The sequence below is a fragment of the Triturus cristatus genome, chromosome 2_1 (assembly GCF_964204655.1).
Source record: "Triturus cristatus chromosome 2_1, aTriCri1.1, whole genome shotgun sequence".
Taxonomy (NCBI): Eukaryota; Metazoa; Chordata; class Amphibia; order Caudata; family Salamandridae; genus Triturus; species Triturus cristatus.
Window position 1 is genome coordinate 452,989,747 of NC_140581.1, and position 25,369 is coordinate 453,015,115.

The 25,369-nt window shown below is 42.0% G+C and overlaps 1 long non-coding RNA gene across 3 annotated transcripts in view; it reads right to left on the reverse strand.

Moving 5' to 3' along the window:
• Positions 1–21,644, reverse strand: part of LOC146865455 (uncharacterized) — a 482,105-nt gene extending 460,461 nt beyond the window's left edge. For all 3 annotated transcript variants that reach the window (XR_014976643.1, XR_014976640.1, XR_014976642.1), the window contains exon 1: positions 21,407–21,644. This is a non-coding gene — a long non-coding RNA (uncharacterized LOC146865455). The remainder of the gene's footprint in view (positions 1–21,406) is intronic.
• Positions 21,645–25,369: the final 3,725 nt, after the last annotated feature.

Below are 25,369 nucleotides of genomic sequence, written 5' to 3' on the forward strand. Positions count from 1 at the left end.
ATAACTTTGGCGCCGGTCGACGAATCCTCGCGAATTTCTCAAAATAGGTGGGGCGCTACGCTCCGCTCCTACCCTGAAAGTCTCGGGGGGATCCGTCAAGCGGGGGCTGAGATAAAAGGGGGGTCCCAAAACGCGTTTTTCCCATGCATTTTTCCATAGGACCTTTAGAACGAGCTACAGCCCGAACGGCTGAACAGAATTACTCAAAATTTGGCAGAGAGGTAGTCCCTAGGTCAAGGAAGTGCCTTTTGTAGGTTTGGTGTAAATCTGTTCAGTAGATTCTGAGAAAATAGCCTTTAAATCAATATATATATCTGAGCCCGCTTACGGTACGCTTACCGTACGCTTACGGTAAGCGTACGGTGGCATGCGCGAGCGCGATTCTGATTGGCTCTTAGATCTTAGTAAACATTCGAATCGGCCGAAACCAGGAAGCGGCGGCCGCCATTTTGTGTATTTCACTCTGAAAAAAAAGAGTGAAAACAAGGAAAGGGGGCAATGAGGAGAGTTACAGACCCCCTAACATTTGTAAGGGGGTCAAAGAAGGACAGAAAAGTACAAAAAAAACATTTATTGATTTTAAAAAAAATCACGGGGTACGCGTACGGTAAGCTTACGGTAAAAAAAAAAAAAATAAATAAATGAAAAGCAGATTTAAGAGTTTAGAAATTAGGGAGCTCTAAAAAGAGCTGTTGTGTTTATGAAGTCATTTTTTTAGTGGTACCTACAAGTAAGTACCAATGCAGAGTCGAAGGTTCAAGAGGAAGACTCTGTTCCCTTCATCATTGAAGTGCACACCATCTCCTCTATAAATGTCTTGCATGTCATAACGCAAGTTGTTGTGGTAAATGGCACCCATACCATAGTCACGGAGGAAAGCAGAAACAGATTTGTTGACGTGCTTTCTTGCTTTGTCAATCTGTGGACAGAAATGATTGGACCAGTTCCATTTTTGCCTTTGGCATATGTTGGAAAACACAAAGGCAGTTTTAGGGAAAAGTGTAAACAGTTGTGCAAAGGTGTCCTTCATAAGCATTTCCAGACCTACCCCAGTCAAAGTGCCTAGGTCATTGCCACCACAGTGCACTATTATGAGGTCAGGGTGTTGGATTTGAATGAAGGATTTCACCAATGGCATCAATTGGTGCCACTTTAACCCTCTCTGACCAATCAATTTAATGTCTACATTTGGCAAAGCAAGGTCTCTCACCATACCTGTTTTCTCTGCAAACTTTTCACTCCAGAAGACATAGCTGTGCCCTACAATCCACACTGTGAACATCTTCAAAGGAGAACTGGATGCACTCAGGAGGTGTCTTTCAGTAGAATGGCAATATGAAAAGAAAGACAGTTTGGAAATGGAGGCATACATATTTTTTTCAAAACAAAAAGAACTGATTGGCTGTTTCATACCATTCTAGAATAAAAACTAGGCTGTATGTGTAAATTAATAGAAGCATGTTTTGTATTGGTAAAAAAAAATGTGTAACCAAAGAACAGTACTATGGATTTGCTGTTAGGTTTGAAAAGTCAAGCACTCTTGCTCTGTGGAATTGAAACATTGTTTGGCGAACTTCTGACCTAACTCAACACAGCAGTGTTCCATGAGCTGTTGCTATGGTAGCAGGCAGAAGTCAAGTTGGGGGAAGGGTACTAGGCAGAAGTCAAGTTGGGGGAAGGGTACTTTTGGAAAAGGTTTGGTTTTCAACCAATAGAAATGTGTGATTACATTTGAAAAAAAGGGGGAAGCACTGAGATTTGAAACTTACAAGTATATGTGTGGAAAAATAGAGGGAAAGTTTGCCATTATCTGGTTCTGCTGAGAGGAGAGAGGTGAACACAACAGAGATCCTGGCTCTGATAATCTGCTGTTTGAGTGTCACATTTCTTTCACAACTAACTAATTTTAAAGGTGAGTTTACAGTTTGAGAGGGGATGTATGTGGTAACTTAAGAAATGAATAATAGAAATGGAAATTGTTTTTGTTGTAGTTACACATGGTGGTTTCATAATGTGTCAGTCTGTAAAAGTGATTTTCACTTGCCCCGGAAAAAAAAAGAGCAGTAAGTGTGCTTTCAAATTGGCAAAGAAATTTCGTTTTGGGACTAATGTGAAAACATGACTCTGTGTGCAGAGAGGAATTATAGGCAGAGATTTATTGCGTCTTGCTCTGGTGATTTCACAGTTGCATTAGATGGAAAGGGGGAGCGAATTTTTGGGGGAAGAAGCAGAGTCTTAGCACACACCCATGTGCTTGCCATGTATAGTCATGCACAGTATTTACAAGCGAGTGGGGTTTTCAGGTTTCAGTCTGTAATGCAAATACATTCAGCATCACTAAGGCTGGTTGCCCTTGCTGTAGTGTAGCAGTCTGGACATGGGCTTTTTAAAAAATCTGAAAAGTGGATTCATAATGTGACAGTTTGTAAAAGTGATTTTCACTTGCCCAAAAAAAAGAGCAGTTAGTGTGCATTCAAATTGGCATAGAAATTTTGTTTTGTGACTATTGTGAAAAGAAATGTAGTAATATATTTAAATACAATAAAGGAATTGTTACAGAGAATCGGTGAGATCTGTACAAATAAAACTTTAGAATTTTATTGGATTACCATTGGAAATTTAATCAAAAAAGAATTTTAAAATTACTATTTGGTCTAAAGGAAATGAAATCAGATGTATTTTGGAGTTATTTGAGATATAATATTGTGATTATACTTCTGAAACAAACATATCAGACGGTATTTTAAAGAAATAAGTATTGGTATTAGATGATATTTTTTTAGAATATTATGCATTTCTATAATGTTAAGTTTAAGTAAAAAAAGAATCAGGGCTTTTTTAATACGCTGTAAAATGATGAATGCAATTGCTTTCACAATTTATAGTGAAATGCAATATATTCTGAAAACAGCAAAAATAAGGCAAAAATATTTTATGGAAAAAAATGTAAATATGTGTACTGTATTATAAAATGTTTTAAAAATATTAATACTTTTTTCTTTTTTTCCAGATAGATATAGAAAATTTTCGAAAACTACAAACTTTTTTAAAACTATTTTTAAAAAAAACAAATGAATAAATATTTTTTCAGTGAATATGGTAAGTCAATAATAATAATTGTAGTCTCTCAAGGACCTTGTAATGTGTTTATTGATTTTTAGTGTTTTTTTTTAAAAAAAAAAAAAAGTACGCGCACCGTACGCGTACGGTAAAAAAAAATAAAAAAAAGTTTTTAAAAACATATGTAAAAAAAAGATGAAAGATAAGGTTGGCTCTTAAAAGAACCGTTGTGTTCATGCAGGGACAGAGGAAAGGAAGCATGGGAAAATTATTCAAAGCGACAAATGTGTTGATCTATTTTGTTGTTCACTAGGGAAACACTTGTCTCCCTATAGCAAATTAGATCTTGACAAAATGTGCATCGAATATCAACCTTCCGAAATCGAGGGTTGATTTCCAGAGGGCCAGCAAAAGGAGATTCTCCCCCCACAGATGAAGGGCTCACCTGACCTGCAGAAGAAGGAGTCAGCCCTGCAGATGATGGTTCAGGCTGAGCTGCTGTGGATGTACTGGCTTGTCTTTCTGAAGAGTTACCTCCAAAAAGATGACCATGTGTCCTTCTGTGTACATCCTGGAGGTGTCTCTTCATGGTGTGATTCCCAAAGGAATACTTCCTGTTAGGATTACCTCTAGAAAGTACACGCTTACACAGCTTACAAGTCACTAAGGGTGCATTTACCTTTTGCTGGCCTTCAGAAAAAGTAAAATAATCCCATACATAAGAGGGCTTTTGTTTCCTCGATCTCTGCCTCAAGACAGTGCTGCTAGTGCTAGCCTCACTCTCAGAAGAGCTCTGCTGTTCTGCCATCGTATCCCAAAGACAAACCAGCTCCTTCTCCCAAGGGATCACAAGCAGAAATGAGGGGAATGGGTGTGGTGTAGGAGAGTTCTAGAACTGAAAGTAGTTTCAACCAATCAAAAGTTGTGTTTCAAGATCACATGACCTACCGTACGCTTACGGTACGCTTACGGTACGCTTACGGCAAAAAGTACGCGTGCGCGTAAAAAAGACACGCGCTTGCGCGCATGCGCATAACAGTCACTCCCCGGCACTTCCGCGTAACGTGCGCGTGTGGCGTAAGCGCGCACGCGTCCCACGCGCAGTACGCGCGGCTACGCAAAGTGCGTAACTATACGCAAGCAGCGTAGATAGATTACGGACGTTGCGTAAACCGTACGCTTACCGTGAGCTTACGGTACGCGTACCAAAAAAAAATTAAAAAAAAAAAAAAAGAACTGGAAATAAATTTTACATGTTTATTTTAAAAAATATATTAAAAAAAAATATTTAAGAATTTTAAAAATTAAAGCATAGTCTTTATAAAAGGTAAGTAAATTAAATTAAAAATATGTTTGAAAAAATTGAAGAATAAAAAAAAAATTAGCATTTAAAAAGCCTTGCAAATTCACTGAAAAAACCATGGGTTTCACACACGTTATAGTTAGGAATTAGCATTTAAAAAACCTTTGAAATTCAGTGAAAAAACCATAGGTTTCACACACGTTATAGTTAGGAATTAGCATTTAAAAAACCTTAGAAATTCAGTGAAAAAACCATAGGTTTCACACATGTTATAGTTAGCTGGACATTTTACTCGTAAAAAACCAATGAAATTGCCCCGTTATAGTTAGTTCAGCTAACTATAACTCGCGCGCCCGCAATGCACTGCTGATGACGTCACATATTACATCACTCATGACATGGTCAGTGACATCACTCATGACATCACTGATGACATCTCAAATGACATCACTGATGACATCACTGATGACATCATCCTTGTGATAGAGTGGCAGACCTCCTCTTCCCCTAATATAACCTTTGACACACACATTCAAAAATAGAAACTACAATATTCAAAAAAATGGACATACCAATACCAGTTAAAACAACCTTTTCAGTAATTCTAAGATCCACATACACATCCACTCATTCACCAACAGTCCAATTCAGTCACTCATACATGTACTCACTCATCATATGTACTCATACACCTATACATCCTGTTACACAATGCCACTCATCCATAGAGTTACTCACACACATAGTCACTCATGCTAACAAAGAATCAAACATACATTTACTTGCATATACAGTTATACACACACCACCACACTTACTTCTACGGAAACTTACACATACTTAGTCTTTTAAACAATCACTTATAGAAACACATACTTATTCATACAAGAACTCTTTCAATCTCTCACTCTCACATATACTCACATATATACACCAATAGTCACATATACTAGTTTAAAACATATGTAGTTACTCATAAAGACACTATTGAGACAGTCATTCACTCAATAACACATCCATGCACACACTCATCCACCCATACAGTCCTGCACACATGCTGTGTTCAACACATACAAACAGTGAGTCACTCATTCATACACCTATGCACTACGTAATACCCCCCACCGAACCATGCAGACACTCAGACTGATACTCAAAAAACCAACTAATAACCTATATAGACACCCATGTATCTACTCACCAACCCATGCAGCCACTTATACACAAAGTGAGAGACTGATACAGATATATACATATTTAAACATTACTCACTAAAACATGTATTCACTATGATACACTCCCTGGTCTGTTGTGCTGCAGCTGCTCCTCCTGCCTGCCCCGTGTGGTCTGTTGTGAGGTCCCTTCCCCTGAACTTTCTTGTCTGTGCACAGGTCCTGACCCTCCCTTCTATCCTCCATCGTCCTTTGTGCATGCCCCTCCACCCTCCTTCTTGCCCATCATAGCCATTGTGCTGCCACTAACCCTCCCACTTGCCATGCATGGTCTTCTGTGCTGCCATGGCCCCTCCCACCTTCCCAGTGTGGTCAGTTAGCTGCCCCTGACCCCCTCCCACCTTCCCTCCATGGTCTGTGTGTATGCCATCACAGTCTCACTGTTGCTCTTCATGGTGTGTCTTGCTTCTAGTGCCCATCCTGCCTGACCTCCATGGCTATCTTGCTGCTCCTGCCCTGCCCCCTTGCCCCCAGCCCTACTCCCTCCCTCCTGGCTTGTCTGTTCCATTGTAATGCCCCTGATCCGTCCCTCCTGCCCTTTATGGTCTGTTATGCTGCAGCTTTCTCTCCTGTCTGTCCATTATGGTCAGCTAGCTACCATTGCCTCTTGCCCCTCTGTTCTCTGTTGTCCATGTGCATGGTCCTGTCCCCTCCCTCTTGCTTTCTATGGATTGTTGTGCTGCACTCCCATCCTGCATGCCCTGTGTGGTGTATTGTGCTGCTGCAAACCCTGATGCCTGCCCTGCAGGGTCAGTTTGGTGCACCTCTCCATGTCCCTCCTGTCCTCTGTTATCCAAGTCCATGTCCCTATCCCATTTCCTTCCATGATCCAATGTACCATACTTGCGAACATTTTGAACTTGGTAAGAGGGAGATTTTGAAACAAAACTGGGGTATTGATTTTCCTCTTTGAGTTACATTGAAAAAGAGGATATTGTAGACAGGAGACAGATCAAATAAAGCCCATTTGAGCTTAAAAACATTGGACGTTTCCTGGCTGAATCGGGTCTGTTGGCATGTATGGTTGTACTACCATTGCCTCTTCCTTCTGCCCACAATGGTCTATTACATTGCCACAGGCTTGAAGGAGGGTAGATTTTGTATCACAGGGGGCCCCTGGCCCGTTCTGTCCACACCTGAAGTATGAGACCCTTGTCCTTGCCCTGCCAGCTGCATTTGTAGGCCGTATTAAATTGACCAGCGGGTCCTGTGTTGCTATATAATTATCCTGAGACATCCTTACCACTCAGCCAGTATAAAACCCCTGTGTAGGCCCTTCTGTTCAATATGTAGGCCTCTTTTGGTAAATTGACCATAGCTCTGCAATTTTAGTGTATAGCAGTCTGAGGCCTTCTGCTCCAAACCAGTAGCCCCCACCCTACCCGAGTGCTCCGTGCTCGGTATCAAAGTTCAACATCCCCCTGAAGCTGTCGACATACAGTAGGCTGCATCCTGGACTGGTACTTGCTTCCTGGGCAGGTTTCCCGCTTTTAAGGAAGTGGCAACCGCAGAGCGTCAAGTTAGGAGAACTGAGGAGATTTTATACATGAATATATTGAATTCCCGTACAATACCCATTATTTTCTGCTTGCTCTATGGAACTTACGATAAGCGATTGGCCTGAGAGACTGACCTTTTCACCCAGTCCATTGTCAGCATTAAGTGGGTAAATTTACGAAATGTCTGGTAAAATCTGCAGACGAAGCTTTTGGGTAGCATACGTAGGTAGATGTAGCGTGCAAAGGAGCCCACAAATGATATAAAAAGGGAGCACCCACTGATATCGACGGACTACCTCGCCGTCTGTATGTAGGTTAACAGGCAGTGCAGGTTTTCCCCAAGAGCTGGGAGCTCTTGTCTTCCTTTGCTTAAAATGTCTTGCTCTGCTTTGCTTGAAGTATCTTATTATATTTTACCTATATGAAATGTCATGTTATGTTTAACCATTGTTCTCTTTACTTTTGCATTTAAAAGATTTTGTATTGTAATTGCTGGAATGCTTGCTCTAAGAGTAAACGTGAGTGTTCCTAGGTAACATTTTCCTTGGTGTAACTTGTTTCTCATGATGCATTTATAGATGTGTTTTCTCTCTCTCTCTGTCAGTACATTAATTGAGATACAGAGAATATCATGACAGCTGTATGATTATCTGGATTCTGTATTTTGTACTTTATGTCTCTATTCTGCGGTTTCTTTGAAGTTGCATCTTCTCATTAAACTGCCATTGTATTCTGCCTCCAGTTCCATGTCTCATATGTCTGTTTTCTTCATTTTTGGAGCAAGCGTTCCTAGGCACCCCGGCTCAAATTAAGGTGCCCCTTTTGTCCCTGACTCACTCTCCTGCTCAGTTCTGTGGTGGCTCCCGGGGATCTGGGGACCACCCCTAGCTTCCTTGACCCGTAATAGATCTTGCCTCCAACAGCCTCTCTTGCAAGTCCTGTATTGTTGGTTTGTTGCCCCTGCCCCCCTTTCCACTGCCCTCCATAGTCTGTTGTGCTTCCACGGCCCTTCCTGCCTGCTCAGTGTGGTTAAATTGTTGCCTTTGCACCCTCCTACCTGCCTTCAATTTTCAGAGTCCGTGCCCCTGGCCTCTGCCTCTCAACAGTATCCTAATGAACAACTAGATTGCTAACATTCTATATTTATTACAAAAGTGTGGAACGCCTGACATCATCTTGATGTAATCAAAACTGTAATACCTAGAGCATTTCCTTTAGAAATTACATATATGAGAGGGTCTTATTGGCATCAAAATTATGGTTAGTGCTCTAAAAGGCTAAAATAAGGACATATTTTCTGAGTTTTCAAATAGCGACAAAGCACTTTTAAATTATTTGTTATCTTTATGTTTTTTTATCCAGTTGACCACTTGATTAAATGTTGCACTTAGGGGAGATGATGTGGTGTTACTTCCAGAACTGCAGACTTTGCAACTGGGGAACCAGGTTGAAGTTTCTGCTTCAGCTCGACATTCTGTGATTCTGGTCAAATCACTTAGTCTCCCCATGTCTACAACCAAAATGAATGTGTTCTTGTGTGATGTAACCAATGCTCATGTAAAGCACTCCAATACCTGACAAGTCTGCACTATATAAAACTGCAAAAACACAAAATAATAAGTGTTTTGCACACTTCTGTCATTGGGCTATATTTGGGCTACATCTGGGTGATTTTGGGCTACATTTGGGCTCTTTTGTCTCCGGTGGCCATCTTGGGAGATTTATTTGTTATGAAGTTTCCTAATTTCCTCATGTACTGCAGTCTCCTCAGTAGGAAATGCTTTCAGTTTTTTACTTTGATTCCATCATGAAGGTATTCAGATATGTCACACATTTGCCATAAATTCTGAATGTTAGCACTCTAGTTGCTCATTAGATCACTGTAGTAAAACTACTGCACCATGGAAGTCTGCTCCTGGTATTAAAAGTGCATGTTTCAGTCTGCATGTCAGAATTTTTTAATGAAATAGAAGAGGATTTGAGAAGTCACTCAAAATGTGCCCTCATTTTCTTTCTTCAGCATTAATCATAATTTCTATGGCAAAATGAACCTCCTCATTGAGTTCCTTTTTAAATTAAATGTTTTAAGTGTTACCAGTTTATTCCAATCAAGATGGCTTCAGGTGTGCCATACTTTTGTCATAATGAAGACAGTAAGCGCTCTAGTTGTGTTTAAGAACATTCTGGGACATTCTGTCATTGGGCTATACTTGGGCTACATCTGGGTGATATTTGGGCTACATTTGGGCTCTTTTGTCTCTGGTGGCCATCTTGGGAGACTTATTTGTTATGAAGTTTCCTAATTTCCTCATTTACTGCAGTCTCCTCAGTAGGAAATACTTTCAGTTTTTTACTTTGATTCCATCAAGAAGGCATTCAGATGTGTCACACATTTGCCATAAATTCAGAATGTTAGCACTCTTTTTGCTCATTAGATCACTGTAGTAAAGCTACTGCTCACCAGGGAAAACTGCTGCTGGTATTGAAAGTGCATGTTTCAGTCTGCATGTCAGAATTTTTTAATGAAATAGAAGAGGATTTGAGAAGTCACTCAAAATGTGCCCTAATTTTTCTTTCTGCAGCACTAATCATACTTTTTATTGAAAAATGAACCCCCTCATTTTGTTCCTTTTTAAATTAAATGTTTTAAGAGTTACCACTTTAATCCAAGCAAGATGGCTTCAGGTGTGCCATACGTTTATCATAAGTAGGACTGTTAGCGCTCTAGTAGTTCTTTGGAACACTCTGGGAAGCTGCAGTAGAACACAAAGGAATCAACTGACAGTCTCTGCCCTTGTTGGATGTACATGTTTTACTGAGAATGTCAGACTTCATTCTCACATGACTGAGAAAGATAATGTGAATTTACAGAAAATAAGCTCTCAGTTTAGCCTATAGATCACCTTCCAAACCTCTGTGGTAAAAGCATGAGAAAATATTTTTCTCTCAATCATGATATCCCAGCAGAAGGCTTTTTCACATGGTGAAATCACCTTAGAACATACCACAATTCCTAAAATGAGTATGGTACCATCAACAAATGATTTATAATGTAACTAAAGTCTTAAAACCTTTTATTAACTGCAATGCTTTTTAATGAGGTGCTATCATGTATATTGGTCCCAAGATGGCTGCCAACACTTCTTGGATGAAGTGCTGACAGCCAATCAGATCTCAGGATGAGATGTGTGGTTAGGCTCCGCCCACATATATATATGCTTTTAAATGCTATTTTCTCAGGATCTACTGAACAGATTTACACCAAACCTACAAAAGGCACTTCCTTGACCTGAGGACTACCTCTCTGCCAAATTTCAAGTAATTCTGTTCAGCCGTTCGGGCTGTAGCTGTGTCTAAAGGTCCTATGGAAAAATGCATGGGAAAAACGCGTTTTGGGACCCCCCTTTTATCTCAGCCCCCGCTTGACGAATCCCCCCGAGACTTTCAGGGTAGGAGCGGAGCGTAGCGCCCCACCTATTTTGAAAAATTCGCGAGGATTCGTCAACCGGCGCCAAAGTTATTCAAAATAGAATGTTGCAGATTTCCTATGGAAACGTGGTCCTAACTATAACTACCTACTGGCGACCGCCAGTAGGTAATATATATATATATATATATATATATATATATATATATATATATATATATATATATATATATATATATATATATATATGTGTGTGTGTGTGTGCAAAAAAGGAGCAGAGAACTCTATATTTGGAAACATATAGATAGGTAGATGGATAGATAGATAGATAGATAGATAGATAGATAGATAGATAGATAGATAGATAGATAGATAGATAGATAGATAGATAGATAGATAGATAGATAGATAGATAGATAGATAGATAGATAGATAGATAGATAGATAGATAGATAGATAGATAGATAGATATTTTGCAGTCTATATCCATTAAAAAAAACAATATTCTTACCCTGTTTTGGACGATATTTCCTTCCAATATATTCTCGACACAATATTTTTTATTCCTATTACAAATATAGGAGGACAATATTAAGGTAAACAATATTTTTGACACAATATTTTTGTACCTCAATATTTTTGGGTGCTATATTGTCATGCAACCTCTTATGGTCCCAGGTTCCATTCTGCTGATAATACTTTAGTCATAGTCAGCTGCATGGGTTGACTTTATGTTCTCCAGAGGAGACTCAGTGTTTGAAGCTGACCCACACAGGTGCTTTTAGTCAGCTGTGCTCTGTCCTTCTCTGGGGGTGTATCTCAGCTCCTTGCAGTCACAGTCCAGGATCTCCACAGGCAGGTAAGTCTTCCTCTCCTCATCATTCAACAAAGCAACACTTCAAGAGTCTTGCCCAGAAGAAGGGCCTGATATAGAGTTTAGCAGTGGGTTACTGTGTCACAGATGTGGTGGATGTGCTGTTCATTTCATTACAAGTTCTGTATTTCCAATAGCCAGAGACACTCTTTGGCAAGGGCAAATTGGGCAATTGGACAGGGCCCCATCTTCCATAGGGCCCCCTGTGAAAGTGAACTTTCTCTCTTTGACCACTATCTATTTTATTTTTCTGTCTAAACAGCTCTCACTCTGCCTAGTGCTCCTACTGAGTCTATCTTTCTACCCTATGCCATCGTAAGGATTTTTGGGGTCCCAGGCAAGAAATATTTAAACTATTATAGTGTGACCCTCTTAAAGTTTAACATATATTTTAGAATTGGTTGGCATCATGCGGAGTTGAATTAGCAAGAAATGTGTAATAAATTCAAATTTGTTCTGCACAAGTTCCCATAAAATATGCCTTACCCGGGCTTCCAAAAACCTTAAGATGGCACTGCCTATGGCATTTGTAATAACGCAGATGGGAGAGCTGTCACGTTGTGATGGAGTAACCCATCCGCCAAGCTTGAAATCATGTCATTAGTACCATTCTGGTTCAGGAGAGAAACCACAAATACATGTTCCTCTCCTGGATCTGCTAAGATGTACTGATGTGCAGGTCCCCCTTGTCCACACAGACCGGGTCTAACACTTCCTTGGTGCCCAGGCCTGACCAATCAAGGTCCCTGTAGCATTCAAACTCTGATGATTTTCTCCAGATGTAGAGGTGCCTAACCCTGGTAGTGTACTTCAAAATCATCATTGAGGGCAGAAATCTATTTCACCTGATTCCACAACAAAAGGTCTCTTCTTCACACTGCCCTACAATCAGACTTGAATTAGTGAGTGTTCAGTGTGCCTGCAGAGAGCTTTGTGAGAGCTATCTGTGAGCACACATTCAGCCATTTAAAATCCATGCAGCAGCTGCCATTTTAAAGGCAGCTGTCCCACTACAATCAGCAGGCAACTGCTCAACTGGTCATAGTGGCAGGGGATCCGACCCTCTCTAGGCAGGGTTAAGCACAAAAGTGGGAAAACAATATAACTGCCAAGAAACTGAACTACAATTACAATAATCAGAATAAAACAAAGTGCATCAGGTTCACTGAGACAATAGGTGATGTCAGACATAAAACCGTGGCATGCGTCGGTTGTGAGCAAATATTTGTAGGACTTTATCAAGGCTGTCAGCATTTATTTAATTATATGCCACCTCAAAGACCAACCCCAGCGAGGTTGCATCGATTTATCGAGAGCAGTATTGCATAAACTCACCCTCTTAGGCTGTGGAGAATATGAGGCCAGCGTAGGAAGGCACTAAATTTTAGTGTCCTAAATGGAGGAGAGTAGATAAAAAACAAACAACAGATACGTAAGGTAAATATACATCAAGTATACCCAATTGTTGGGTGTGTGAGGGTCTTCTTTTCCAGAAGGAGTAATTTTTACTCCTATTCATCTTATTGTTTTCACAACATCACCCTGGGACCTGGAGTGATTCTAACACACACTGCGTTAATTTTAGGAACTGCATACCCTTTTGTTTACACTGATTGATGGGCATGTATGCTGGACCTACGATAATATCAAGCTAGTTTATTATTGTTAAGCCCCCCCCTTTCCCCTTATTTGTTTGAGATTAATGCTGTTCTCTACCAGAAAACTTTTCATCTCCCTGGATACCAACTGTGTCCCATTATCCGTCACCAACTCTTCCGGAAATCCCTCCCTCAGAAATACCGCCTTGAAAAAGTTAATCACCACTTCAGCATTCACACTGTCCACAAACTTTACCTCTGGACATTTTGTCATGTAGTCCACCAATACCAAAACATACTTGAGTGAACAACCCATGATTCCGAAAGGTCCGGCAATGTCAAAAGCGAGTTTGCACCACAGGGTATTCTTAACCACAACCGGAACAATAGGGGAAGGACACGTGACTTGGGTCTTGTCGCTAAGTACACACATGCAGCAATCACGAACATAGTGTTCAATAGCCCTGTCTACTCTAGGCCACCATAAATCTTCCCTTACTCTCGGTTTCATGGCCTGAATGCCCAGAGGACCCCCAAGGGCTACGTCTAAAATCTTCTTGCGCATGCAACTAGGAGGCATCTAACTGACCACACCTGCACACACCTGCACAAGATACCCCTCACCACGGACAATTCCTCACCAACCCCCCTGTATGGAATTAGTTCCGTGGGCGTGTACTTGCAATTGGGCCAACTACCAGACACAGAATTTTCCACTGCCTTGAGCTCCTCAACCTCCGACACTGCACTCAACCATTCCTGTTAAGTCAAAGCACCCTTAGCCACATCATTCACATAAGACACCAAGCACACGATCTCCAACTCATCAACCGATTTCTCCCCTTCAGCCGCGTCTTTTTGGGGTAACTTCGATAAACAATCAGCCACGAAGTTCTTAGCAGCAGCCACATACTCAAGTTTGTACTGAAATTCCTGTAGCCTGTACTGCCACATGGCAATGCGCAGAGTAGCTCTGCTGCCCCCTTTAGTAGTGAAAAGATCCACCAGTGGCTTATGATCAGTTTTGAGAACAAGTATGTTACTCCAAAGAATATTCCTAAAATGTTGCACACCCCACCACAATGCCAAAGCCTCTCTTTCGATGGTGGATTAGGTGCCTTCTGCCCCTTGCAACGTCCGTGATGCAAACGCAATGGTTTATTCAGAACCGTCATGCCTTTTCTGCACGAGGACAGCACCAAGACCCACATTGCTTGTATCAGCAGACACCATTGTCACACCGTTGATGTTGAATGGTCTTAGTAGTTGGGCCAACACAATATCCTTTTTGATACATTCAAAACTGTCTTCATACTCCTCGTTCCACACAAATCTGTTACTCTTTTTCATCAAATTGCGCAAACACACAATTTTATCAGAGAAATTTCCAATGAATTTGGCATAATACTCCACCAACCCGAGCCTTTTGTTTAGCTTCCAAAATGTTCCTCTTAGGCTCCACACCCTTGGCTGAAATGTGGTCACCCAAATAGTCCACGCCTTCCTGGAAAAACTTACACTTGTCCCTCCTCAGAGTTAAACCACTTGATTTCACAATATCCAGAACCTCTTTCATTCTTGCATCGTGTTTAGATTCAGTCTTCCCATAAATCAGTATGTCATCCTGGAAGAACACCACCCCCGTGGTATTTCCAAATAAACTCTCCATCAGATTTTGATATACCACTGATGCGGATGCCAAACCAAAAGGTATACGGACATAGCCGTAAGCCCCTTCAGGCATGACAAAAGACATGAGATGCCTGGAATCCTTACATAACTCAACTTGATGGTATGCTGAAGAGACGTCTAATGAAGTGAAAAACTTGGCACCATCCAACGTTGCCAACATTTTATTGATATTCAGCAAAGGTTGGGGATCAATCCAAATATTGGCATTAAGATCACAGAAGTCCAAACAAAGTCTCGTAGACTTGCCAGCCTTGCGAGCCAAAATTATGGGCACCAACCACTCAGACCCTTCGATGGGTTCAATTATTCTCATGTCACACAACCTTTTCAACTCCAAACGTAATTCCTTTTGCAGACTCAGATGTACTTTGTGCACTTTATGGGCAACCGCTTGTGCACTCTCCATGAGAATAATTTTGTGCTGAAAACCTTTCAGCTTGCCTAAACGTTCACTAATCACCTCAGGATAGTTCTGGACCATTCATCAGCCATCAAATGCCCCAGCATGCCAGTACAGGACAAAGTAGATGACAGAGTCACATTACTAGATGCTTTCATCTTCTGACTAGATAACACCATGTCAGGATGACTGGGGTCCAAGATTATTACTAACTCCCCTTGTTCTTGCTATCCCAACAGATTTGCACCCTCTGTCACAACATAAACGGGTCCAGTGGTAGAATTTCCATCAAATTCCACACTTCCCTTCAACTTCCCTACAAAATCCACCCTCCTACCCCCATAGGCAAAGATCTTTATACAGGATTGTTGTAGCTGAATGTCTTCCAACTCTTCAAAATCATTCTGGTTTGTGAGTGTGAAAGGAGAGGCAGAATCAGCCAAGAAGTTAATTTTCCTGTTGTTCACAAAATCCGCACAAACCGGAGCTTTCCTTTCACCTGAACCCAGCAAAGCAGATATTTCTAATTCTCCATCAGTTTGCACAGTCTAAGAGAACAGCATTAATAATACATTGCTCTCCTCATCCAAACTATCCAAACCATCTTCAATGGCTTTGACAGTGTGCATGTTAGGGTTTCGGGGTCGATGTTGCTTTGTACATCAGTGCAAGGTGTTCTTTTCTACCACACTTGAAACAAGTCTGATTTAGGGCAAAACAGAATTTGGCATTTCCCAGATGAGACTTACTACCACACCTGAAACATATGAGCTTCGATTTGTTGAATGTTGTCTTACTAAATGCTGTTTCAGAATTCCGTGCTTAACTGGACACCAATTTGGACTTCTGACTTGGGCTAGATTTAACACCTTTGGCAGGTTTGGAAACATATTTGACGCTTAAATGTTTCACATCATTGAACTTAGTTCTTTCTTTCATTTCTCGCATGCACTGTTGGGAATATTCAATGCTTCTGGCAAATCTAAGGGCAGTTTCGAGATCGGGATCCTCAGTGTAAAGTAGCTTCACTTGGTCCTTTTTGTTGATGGTTCTTTCAATTAATTGATCACGGATGATCTCCTCTTTGAACTCTCTGTAATTACAAGTGGCAGCCAAAGTTCTTAGAGAGGCGACAAAATCATCAATTGATTCCCTAGGAATCTGTGCTCGTTGCAAAAATCTGTGGCGGTCCAGTACAACATTTTTCTTGGGGTTGAACCTTTTGTCAAGTGTTTTGATGATAGGCGCATAATCGTCAATTAACATGAAATCACTGTTGTCGCCACCACTGAAATAAGTGCTAACAACCTCTAAGGGTAGAGTCTTAAGGATGTTCCTGCCTTCGGAATCCAAATTGTAAATTAAAAGCGCTTTCCTATTTTTAGAAGTGAAGGTATCACCGTCAATGGCTTCTAAATATGCCTCAAAAGTGTCTTTCCAATGATGCCAGATCAAAGGAGGGGTTCCTGCAGTTTGTAGAAAGGGTGGAGGTGCAAGAATTGTATCCATTGTGTAAATTTGTGTGGGTGAATTGCTGCCACACAATAATGTTTGCTTATTATAAGTTTCTATACCACATAGCTGTGCTTTATTCACTTCATAAATTGCTGGTTGTATGGCCCCCAAAGAAATTCTTGAGTCTGTTTGTTATAATTCTTATGGCGTTTTAAATTGTTTTTATTACTTCTCTAATTTTTTTTTGTACTCAGTGTTCATTCAATTCTATGAATGTATATATAAGGTGTGCCTGTCACCGATGTCACAAGACTAAAGGTGCAGGCTTGATTAGAATGGTATGTCTGTCACCAGGCAAAGAGAAAACACAATTGCGTACTAGGTTTTGGCCCCAATCCAAGATGGCCTCCACGTTGCACACGTTGTGTGTGTTTCAATGAAAAACTGGGCACAGAGCAGGTGTGGACGTGCATGCGCCGTCACAAGGTAGAATTGGCAGCGCGTGTCACCTGACCGTTGCAGTCTCAAACTCAAACCTCGCTTTCCCTTATAGCGCTGCCGTACCACTGTCTTGCGTACTTCACTTACGAAGAGTCTTGGCAGTATCTGGAAGGGCTGCAAATCTGCTGTTTGGGCACAGCTTCACCGCACGTGGCAGGGAACTGCCACCAACAATGGGACGCTGGTCAGTTTGCTTGGAGAAACGGGCGTGCAGACACAGGGAGGCAGAAGCAGACGGACCAGCTCGTCGCCAGTGAAAGGAAGCGGACTCAGGGTGCAGGTAAGTGCTTCTCCTTTATTCGTCCATCTCGATCTACGTCCGGCAGCAACTGCCGTCCAACCCCGCTCTCCAGTTCCACGCAGGGAACTCCTACACACGCCGCATTCCACACTCCATTACATACAACCCAACAAAATGACAATAAGCTGCTCAATGAGGAGTGGCAACAGGAGGATGCTCGCCCTGCTCCAGGCAAAGTCGGGCACAAAACCAGACAAAAACTACAACTGCCACAATAAATTAACTAAAATAACAACAAACAAAAACCAAAGGAAGGGACAGGCACCCATTTTTAAATGCACATACGACAGACTTGAAGTAAAAAAGTGGCAGCAAGGTCCAAGCAACACTTGATCTTGAAGTATGAGGAAATAAAGGAGGTGGTGTTGACTGGAGATAAGCAATGCAGCATGTGTACATGATTGCAGTTCGCTCTCCTAGCCCGTTAGGCTTTAGGACTAATGTGGAGCAGTGACAGACATTTTAGGACTTTGCTCCTGCTGAAGTCAATAATCTCCTTCTCGATAGGCAGAGGCAACAGGAAGAGGTCTGACCCACAAAAACAAATGGTGTCAGAAAATGTAGAACAAGAGATGGGGCACTGGCAGGATGGACTCAGGGCAGAGGTCGCAGCGGGTGGAATCTGAGGTGAACAAGGGTTAATTTTTAAAGTTGGGATGCCTCAGCTGTGGAAAGGAGGGCGTTTCTTGTGCTCTGGAGCCAAGTGAGGGACGAGCAGGTAAACAAGAGGCAAGCCTTCTTGCCTGGATGTATGCTGCCTGAAAGTAATGTAAATGTGCACAATTGGTTAATCTGCAGAGGTAAAGGCTGCTTGGAAGTCCTATTAGCGTTAACTGATGGAGTTCACTGAAAGCTTCCAGAGGACAAAGATGTATTCTATTTGATCAGTATTGCAAGGGTGTTACCAATAGGGGTGGGCGGAATTTGCGGAATTAACCTTCGCAAATTATCGCGAGAATGTTTAAAATTATCGCAAACAAGCAGAAATATCGCGAAGATGCGGAAGTTTTTTTCCGGCATGTTCGCGAGATTTTCTGCATGGTTGCGGGTCGCCAACTTACCCATGTGGTTGCTTGCGGGCGCGGCCATCTTGTTTTGAGTTGTTCTCGCGGTGCATGATCGCGAGAAGAAAGACGTGATCGCGCGACGCATGACGTCACTGCGGGCGCGAACTGTCGCGAGACAGCGCAAATGGCTAAAAACAATACAACATCTCATGGAGAACGCGACCGGATCAAGAAAACTTGTCGGCGAACGCAGGGATTCAGGTAAGGCGATCGCGCGCGCGCGAGAATGTATTATTTTACAGCGCGAGCAAGAAACAAATTATCGCCAAGCTGCGGAAACCGGAATTTTTGACATTTTCGCGCTCTCCGCGGAACGCAAAAATGTCAAATTATCGCAATTTCCGCGAACGGAACGAAATTTTTGCCCAGGCCTAGTTACCAACTGACCCGCGGAGACAGCCTTTTAATACACAGCTATACAAAACGTTTGCACTGGCTTTATTTTGAGTATTACTAAAATGTATATTTTGGAAGTATTTTTATTCACTCTTAAAGCTACATTTTGTGGGCATTTTGTGGTAATTCTATCTAATATTGTGTGTAATGCAAGCTTAAAATAATGACTTGCATATTCACAGTGCTTTCTGTCACAGGCTGGGCACTCGTAACTCAAATCTCAGCACTATTTGTTACTGCACCAACCACAGTTCAATTATGTGGCTCTCTGTTACATACATAGAAATGTGCTAGGATCACGTTCACCAGCAGAGGTTTCATAGTCTGAAATAGTGCATCTCTCCCTGGTTAGTCTAACTTGCATTTATTTTTCATTTCAGATATGCGATATTTTAAATTCAGTTACCTGAAGGTGAATGACCAACAAAATAGCTACAGAATGTTCTATTTTGCCACGCCTTTGAGCCTGCCCCTATGCTCACTGACGCACCCCCCCCTTCAACTTCACCCTTCGACTCTGAGCATGCTCGGGCATCAGAGCACACGTATTGGGGTGATGAATTTCAGCATCATGGTGCCCAGATTCAAACTGCTAGCAAAACGTAAATCAAAATTGAGAAAGCACTCAAAATGCTGGACTTTCTTACAGGTGCAGCATTACCTACTCAAATAAAATACAATAAAATTGTATGAGCCCTAACGTTTGATGGCATACAGCCGAGAATGTGCACAGTACTTCAGGCAACAGCCCAGGCCATCACAGTTACTTCCGGCCACAATGCAGGTTGTGCCAATCAATCTCTTAGGAGCCCTTTTGATGTGATTACTAAGTCTGGGCGGAGTTCGCGGAGTACGTGGAACTCGGTGAAGTCCAAAAAACGCGCGGAGCTCCGCAAGTGGTGGAGTACGTTAGAAAAATGCTGTTCACTGTAATTTTCAGCATCGGGTGTTTGTCCACACTGTGAAATTATCTGGAACGACACCATGTCCAACGCGAGCGGGCGCAAGTGGGCGCTGCTTCCTTTCTGCCGCTTGAGTAGATTTTCTACTCGAGTGGCAAACTTTCTCAATGTGAACAGACAGTTTCTCAACGCGAGCGGATCGAGCATACGTGGCCCCCTGCATTGAGACATCTGACCGCCCGCGTTGAGAAATCTTGCTGGGAGGTTGATTTCCCTCACTCACACTCACCAACTTGTGTTGACGAGCTCTAATGAGGAATAATCTCGCCGGGAGGTAGATTTCCCTCGCTCGCCAATGTTGACGAGCAAGAGGGTGGAAAAACAACTCTGCTCCGTGGGGCGGAGTTTTACGGAACTCCTCGAACTCCACATAACGCAAAGCACCGAAAACTCCGTGAGCGGAGCTGAGTTCACAGCCCAGGCTTAGTGAATACGTATACAGACTCGCAGAGCCAATAGTGATTGTATCAGAAGTGTAGCGGGCTGATCTAACTTTGCATAGCTCCTATACCGCTTGTATCTTCTGGCTTTAGTGTTTATGGCTATTAGTCTTGGTGTCACGGCAACAGGATGATAGATCTATACTGCAGTTCCCATCCTTTGGGGCAGGCTAACCGAGCAGTTAACCGGGTACGTGTTAAAATATAAACACCTGATAATACATTTTATGGGTTAGCGCCCAATCACTTTTATATGCATTTAGTTTTTGTGCAACCTTTAAATCTGACCATGCAATCAGTATATCAAGTATTTTACTCTGTCTCTGCAAGGTACCCATCCTTCAGCTCTTAGCCACCAAAAAGCGTAATAATAAACCACTCTTCCTCCAGCCCCCGGGGCTTTGGGTTCAATCTGCAAAGTTATTTTGTGCACACATGCTTGTTTGCAAGGAGAAGACAGCTGGCCTCACAGTGAACAGAGCAGTGGAGAGCCGGCCGGCAGCTCCTGACTGGTGCTTGGCAGGGGCTGGGGCGAGCGCGTGACTCCCGCCTCCCGCGCGCGCACAGAACCTGGCATGCTGCCCGTTCAGGCATTCAGCGGCGGTTCCTCAGGGATCAGCAGGCAAAGTCACAGTCTGCACAAACAGAGCTTTCAAATTCATAAAATTCATAGGATTTTTCACAAATGAATGAACACAATTTTCTACCAATTTCCTCATTATGCAAATATGCAAAATATCAAATTTAGGCCAATTAAGGCCCTCCACAGTCCCAAATTCACCCGTTTAAGCCGTAATTGGAGAAACTATCAAATAATTACGCTCACTAATTGGAAATATTTGTGACAGATACAACAAATTCTTGCACAAATTACATTTCATTCCAGGAACCACTGCGCGTCGCTGAAATTTTATCGAAGTCTAATTTAACTTACATAATGAGTTGAATTGAGTACTTGTTATCAAATTTGAGCAATTCATAGCCCCGTAATGTGGAATGATCAAATAAATTAAAAGGGAATTCATTCAATATTTTGTTGTGATCTTTTTTTCCGGGCACCCTTTGCTATTTTGTTGGAACGTTTATTCTGCACGCCGCAGCGGCGCGTGTCATAAAACAAACCCAGCCGTACTGTCGCGAGCGCTGACAGGAGATCGTAAAAAAGAGCAGCATTTCAGTCATTTCTTTTTCTCCCTCACCTTTGAAGCGGCTATAAGTGGAAATGTCACTAACATCCTTCAGCAGAGACAGCAAATACAGGAGATAGCTGATATGGAAAGAATTCACACCAGGCAGAGCGCCGTCTGAAGATGGACTCCCAGGCGAACGCGGCCTGCTCTAGTCAAAGGCGTGCTCGGGCTCTCGTGCCATGGTACACTCCATTCTCCCACAGAGAGAGGTCACTTTTAGCATGATGGAATAGCACATTGCTCTTTGCAGAAGTGGCGTAAGGAATCACCCCCCCCCCCCCCCCACCGCCCCCGCGCCCCCTGCAAAGTACATAAGGAGCCCTCAGGCCAGGGCACTGTGCTGAGTCCCCCCTCTCTCATCCGCCTTTATTACGCCACAGCTGTGCAGATATTACGTCCATCATCAAAAACAAATAAAAATGAAGCTCCAGTTTCGCTTTATTTAACAAGCTGTTAATCTCTCTTCAAAGTTAGAACCAAACTGAAAGCCATCCGACTTGGGGGTATTCACTTCCGGGTCATACCTTACCCAGGATTAACGAATGTGTCATATTGGTCTTTCTTTCAGAGACAGTAAGGACGTATTTGTGGCCCGGGCAGTTTATTAGTGACCATCGTCTTCCACAGTTAAGAGCACATTTTTCCATTTTTTTTTTTAGCTGCCTCCCGGTTTGGCGGATTATAAATGTCTCCTCGGTTGTGATTTGTTTAATCCGCGAAAATGCTGCAGCACCCTATGTAAACAAGCCGGGGTAGCAATGAAGGCAGCCACCCATGCGTGGCAGGGCCTGCCTGCCTATTTGTCAAGAAGCCTTCATAAATACTCAAAGCCTGTTCTCTGGGCAAGATGATGTCTCCATTTTTTGCCACGAAAGGGCACGGGGAAGACAAAGAGCGGCAGAGCAGCGTGTAACCTTTAAGGGACATATACAGAGTGTCGAGGGGAGCTGCTTGGAATTCAATGCTGCAGCAACACCGTCTCCAATATAGATTATGTTTGGATGTTGTCTTTTTTCCAAGTATAATGCTCTGCGCCTCGCAGGCTGGCTGCATGCTTTATTTCGAAGGGTAAACGAAACAAAGATATTTCCTATCAGCGGCCACACAGGCTGTGACTGCGTCCAATTTTTAGAAGAATGCTGCTAAGGTTTGCAACCAGTTCACGGACATTTGTCAAAATATAGGCACACTATCAAGCAAGGACAGAAAATGTATTTTCGTGGTGTATCCGAAAAAATACTTCAGTTTATGAGGGATTTCAGTGTTTATTTACAGTTGCGTTTTTCACTAAAACTGATTATGTGTGTCAGATGAAACATCTATTTTTGTTCATTATGAGTTACCTCAATACCGTAAGCATCACGTTAATGTACATATTGCGCATAAACACATTTGCTTGTGACGCAGTTAAGTACAAGACAATGGATTTCAAGCAGTACAACAATTGAGCGACACCCACTGCTTTCTAAAGCCACGATCTCATGTCACGAATGGTGCAGACTGTAGCGCTGCTGCCCCCCCATCCCCCTCGTTCGTCAGTGACGTTTTCCTGCGATATAGATTCTTAAAAATAAAAATAAATGTGTATGCTTATTTTTCGCGTATGCATATTTCGAGGCACGTCTTTTCTCACAAGGCGGTGTTTCCCAAACCCTCCTGCATTGCCACAGAAAAGTATTGTCTTTTTATATTTTTTTTACGAGGCAATTACATATGTGAGTAATTAGACACTTCATATCAGTGCTTCTGTAATCACCTCCTCTAATTACCATGGCCATTTCTTATTTGTAAAAAAGAGTTGGGAAATGTCGAGTATTAAAACGTGAAAGCAGCCATTAATCACGCGTTTACACCTTCTTTAACTCCGCCGTGATGGCGGCATTATCATAAATCTGCTCTGATGCTAACACAAGAATAATGGCTCCAGTAATGATGGCAATGATGATCATAATGCTTTTAACCAACAAAGAATGGCGGAGATTTATTGCTAATAAGGAGGCGCAGGAACCCCTCCATTAACATTATCAATAGATGCTCGACGCGTTGGGGCCGTGGGAGGTGAAAAACCCCTTTTCATCCTATTTTATCAGCCATTAGTGTATTACAACACACTTTCACTTCTACAAAGCAGACGATGACCCTTGACACCTGTTTACCTAAAGCGCCTAAATTAACATTAGAAAAAATTATAGAAAAAGGTTGCATTAATTGTTTTATTTAATGGCGACATGATAGTAAATATAATAATTCATGCAAAAACAAAGTTCACAAAAATAGTCAACATAGAAGTACACACACACTCTCTCTCTCTTTCTCGCTGGCTCGTATTACATGTCTGGGTTCAAAAAGTGCAGTGGTTTAAAAATCCCTGTGAAGTATGGGTTTCATCATCACAGCAGCCCCGAACCACACTACAAAGCGTCACCTCTGTTCAGGAACACTGAGTTCATATAGCAATGGAGGACCCAGTTATATAACTGGGTTATCCACATTTTCCAGCAAGAAAAGTCCTGCTGTGCAGCACTATGCAACACATTTTCTGACAGTATCATTTGTTTTAATCAATCTGAGCCTGAAATCTGCAATGTATGCAGCAAATGACGTGGCAAGTGCAATAAATCCATACTTATGCAGTATATACCACACATTTGAATTATGTTATCAGAGCACTGCTCATTGTTTTATCAGCATTCTGTTCATAAAAACTAAACATATCTAAACTTTCTAATTCCAGTCAGCTGCACCCTGAAGAGAACAGCTTCAACAGTCTCCTCATTGAATCTTTTTTTTAATAATCCACATGATCCTTGACTGAATGATTAGAATTGCTCTCTTCTTTTTCCTGCAGACAACTAAACAGTAAAGTCCAATATTTCACTATGAATGATCAATAAGCAATTCCCTATATAAAAAAAAACACTTTTCCAAGCTAACTAACTACTCCTAAATAAACATGTACTATGAAAATACACACATAACTTGTAATTTGGGTCTTTTTCGCTCTCCTCTCAGGGTTCTAGTGGCATTTATGATGTCACCAGAACCCCCTCAATTGTCCTACTAGACTATGTTTCACGTTGCCTCGTTATGTGTCGCGCGCGGGCGTGTGTGTATGTGTTTATGTGTGTGTGTGTGTCTTCATATGCCTTTTTGATGTTTCTTCACGGGGTTATACTGGAAAATTAAACCAATGAATGCAGTATGTGAACGGGCAGATCCAAATATGGCATTCCTTCAATGTCTATACAATAGGGCCTGGAAAAGGACATTCAGAGGTTTCCTTGCTAGTTTGAACCCGCTTTTGCACTTTTTTTTAATTCACCGACATTCCCGACCTGAAAAGCTGCACGAGACGATTGTGTCCAGGTTTACTTTTGGGAAGGTCGCACCACTTTTCCTTAGGCTGTTATTTCCACATTGTGGGGAATTCCTTTTTGAAATTGCACGTATAGCACACCTTGTCTTCTGCACCCTCACTGACTTTGGTGGTGTTCCATTCCCCTTTCCCCTCTATTTTCCACCCTCGAAAGTGAGTTACTGCGGTCCTTTGAGGGAGTTCAAATTGGACCATTTTCAGGGTTGAAAAGGGGCAGAGAGGTGTTTGTGGAGATCTCCAAATCACAGGTTCTTGGGCTTTCCTAAACTCTAGAGTGACGAACCATGTCTGCTTCCCACCCCTTGCATGGAATGTACACCTGCTTACTTGTTGTACACGTTTGATACCACGCTTTGGAAGGTCTGATTCTGCATTAGACCCATTGGTCAGTTGCGGGCTAAAACTTGAGTCCAATTGCATTCTCATTATAGCAGTAAAGTGCCCACAAACACATCATAAAAGCTGCCTTCAGTAGAAACTATTTCGAACTCATCAACAGGAATTTGACCGCAGAAGACAAGTACTTGCAGCCACTTTTAGTGGCACGCACGGGGAAAGATGAACGCGTTGTCATTGTATTTTAGCTTCTAAATCTA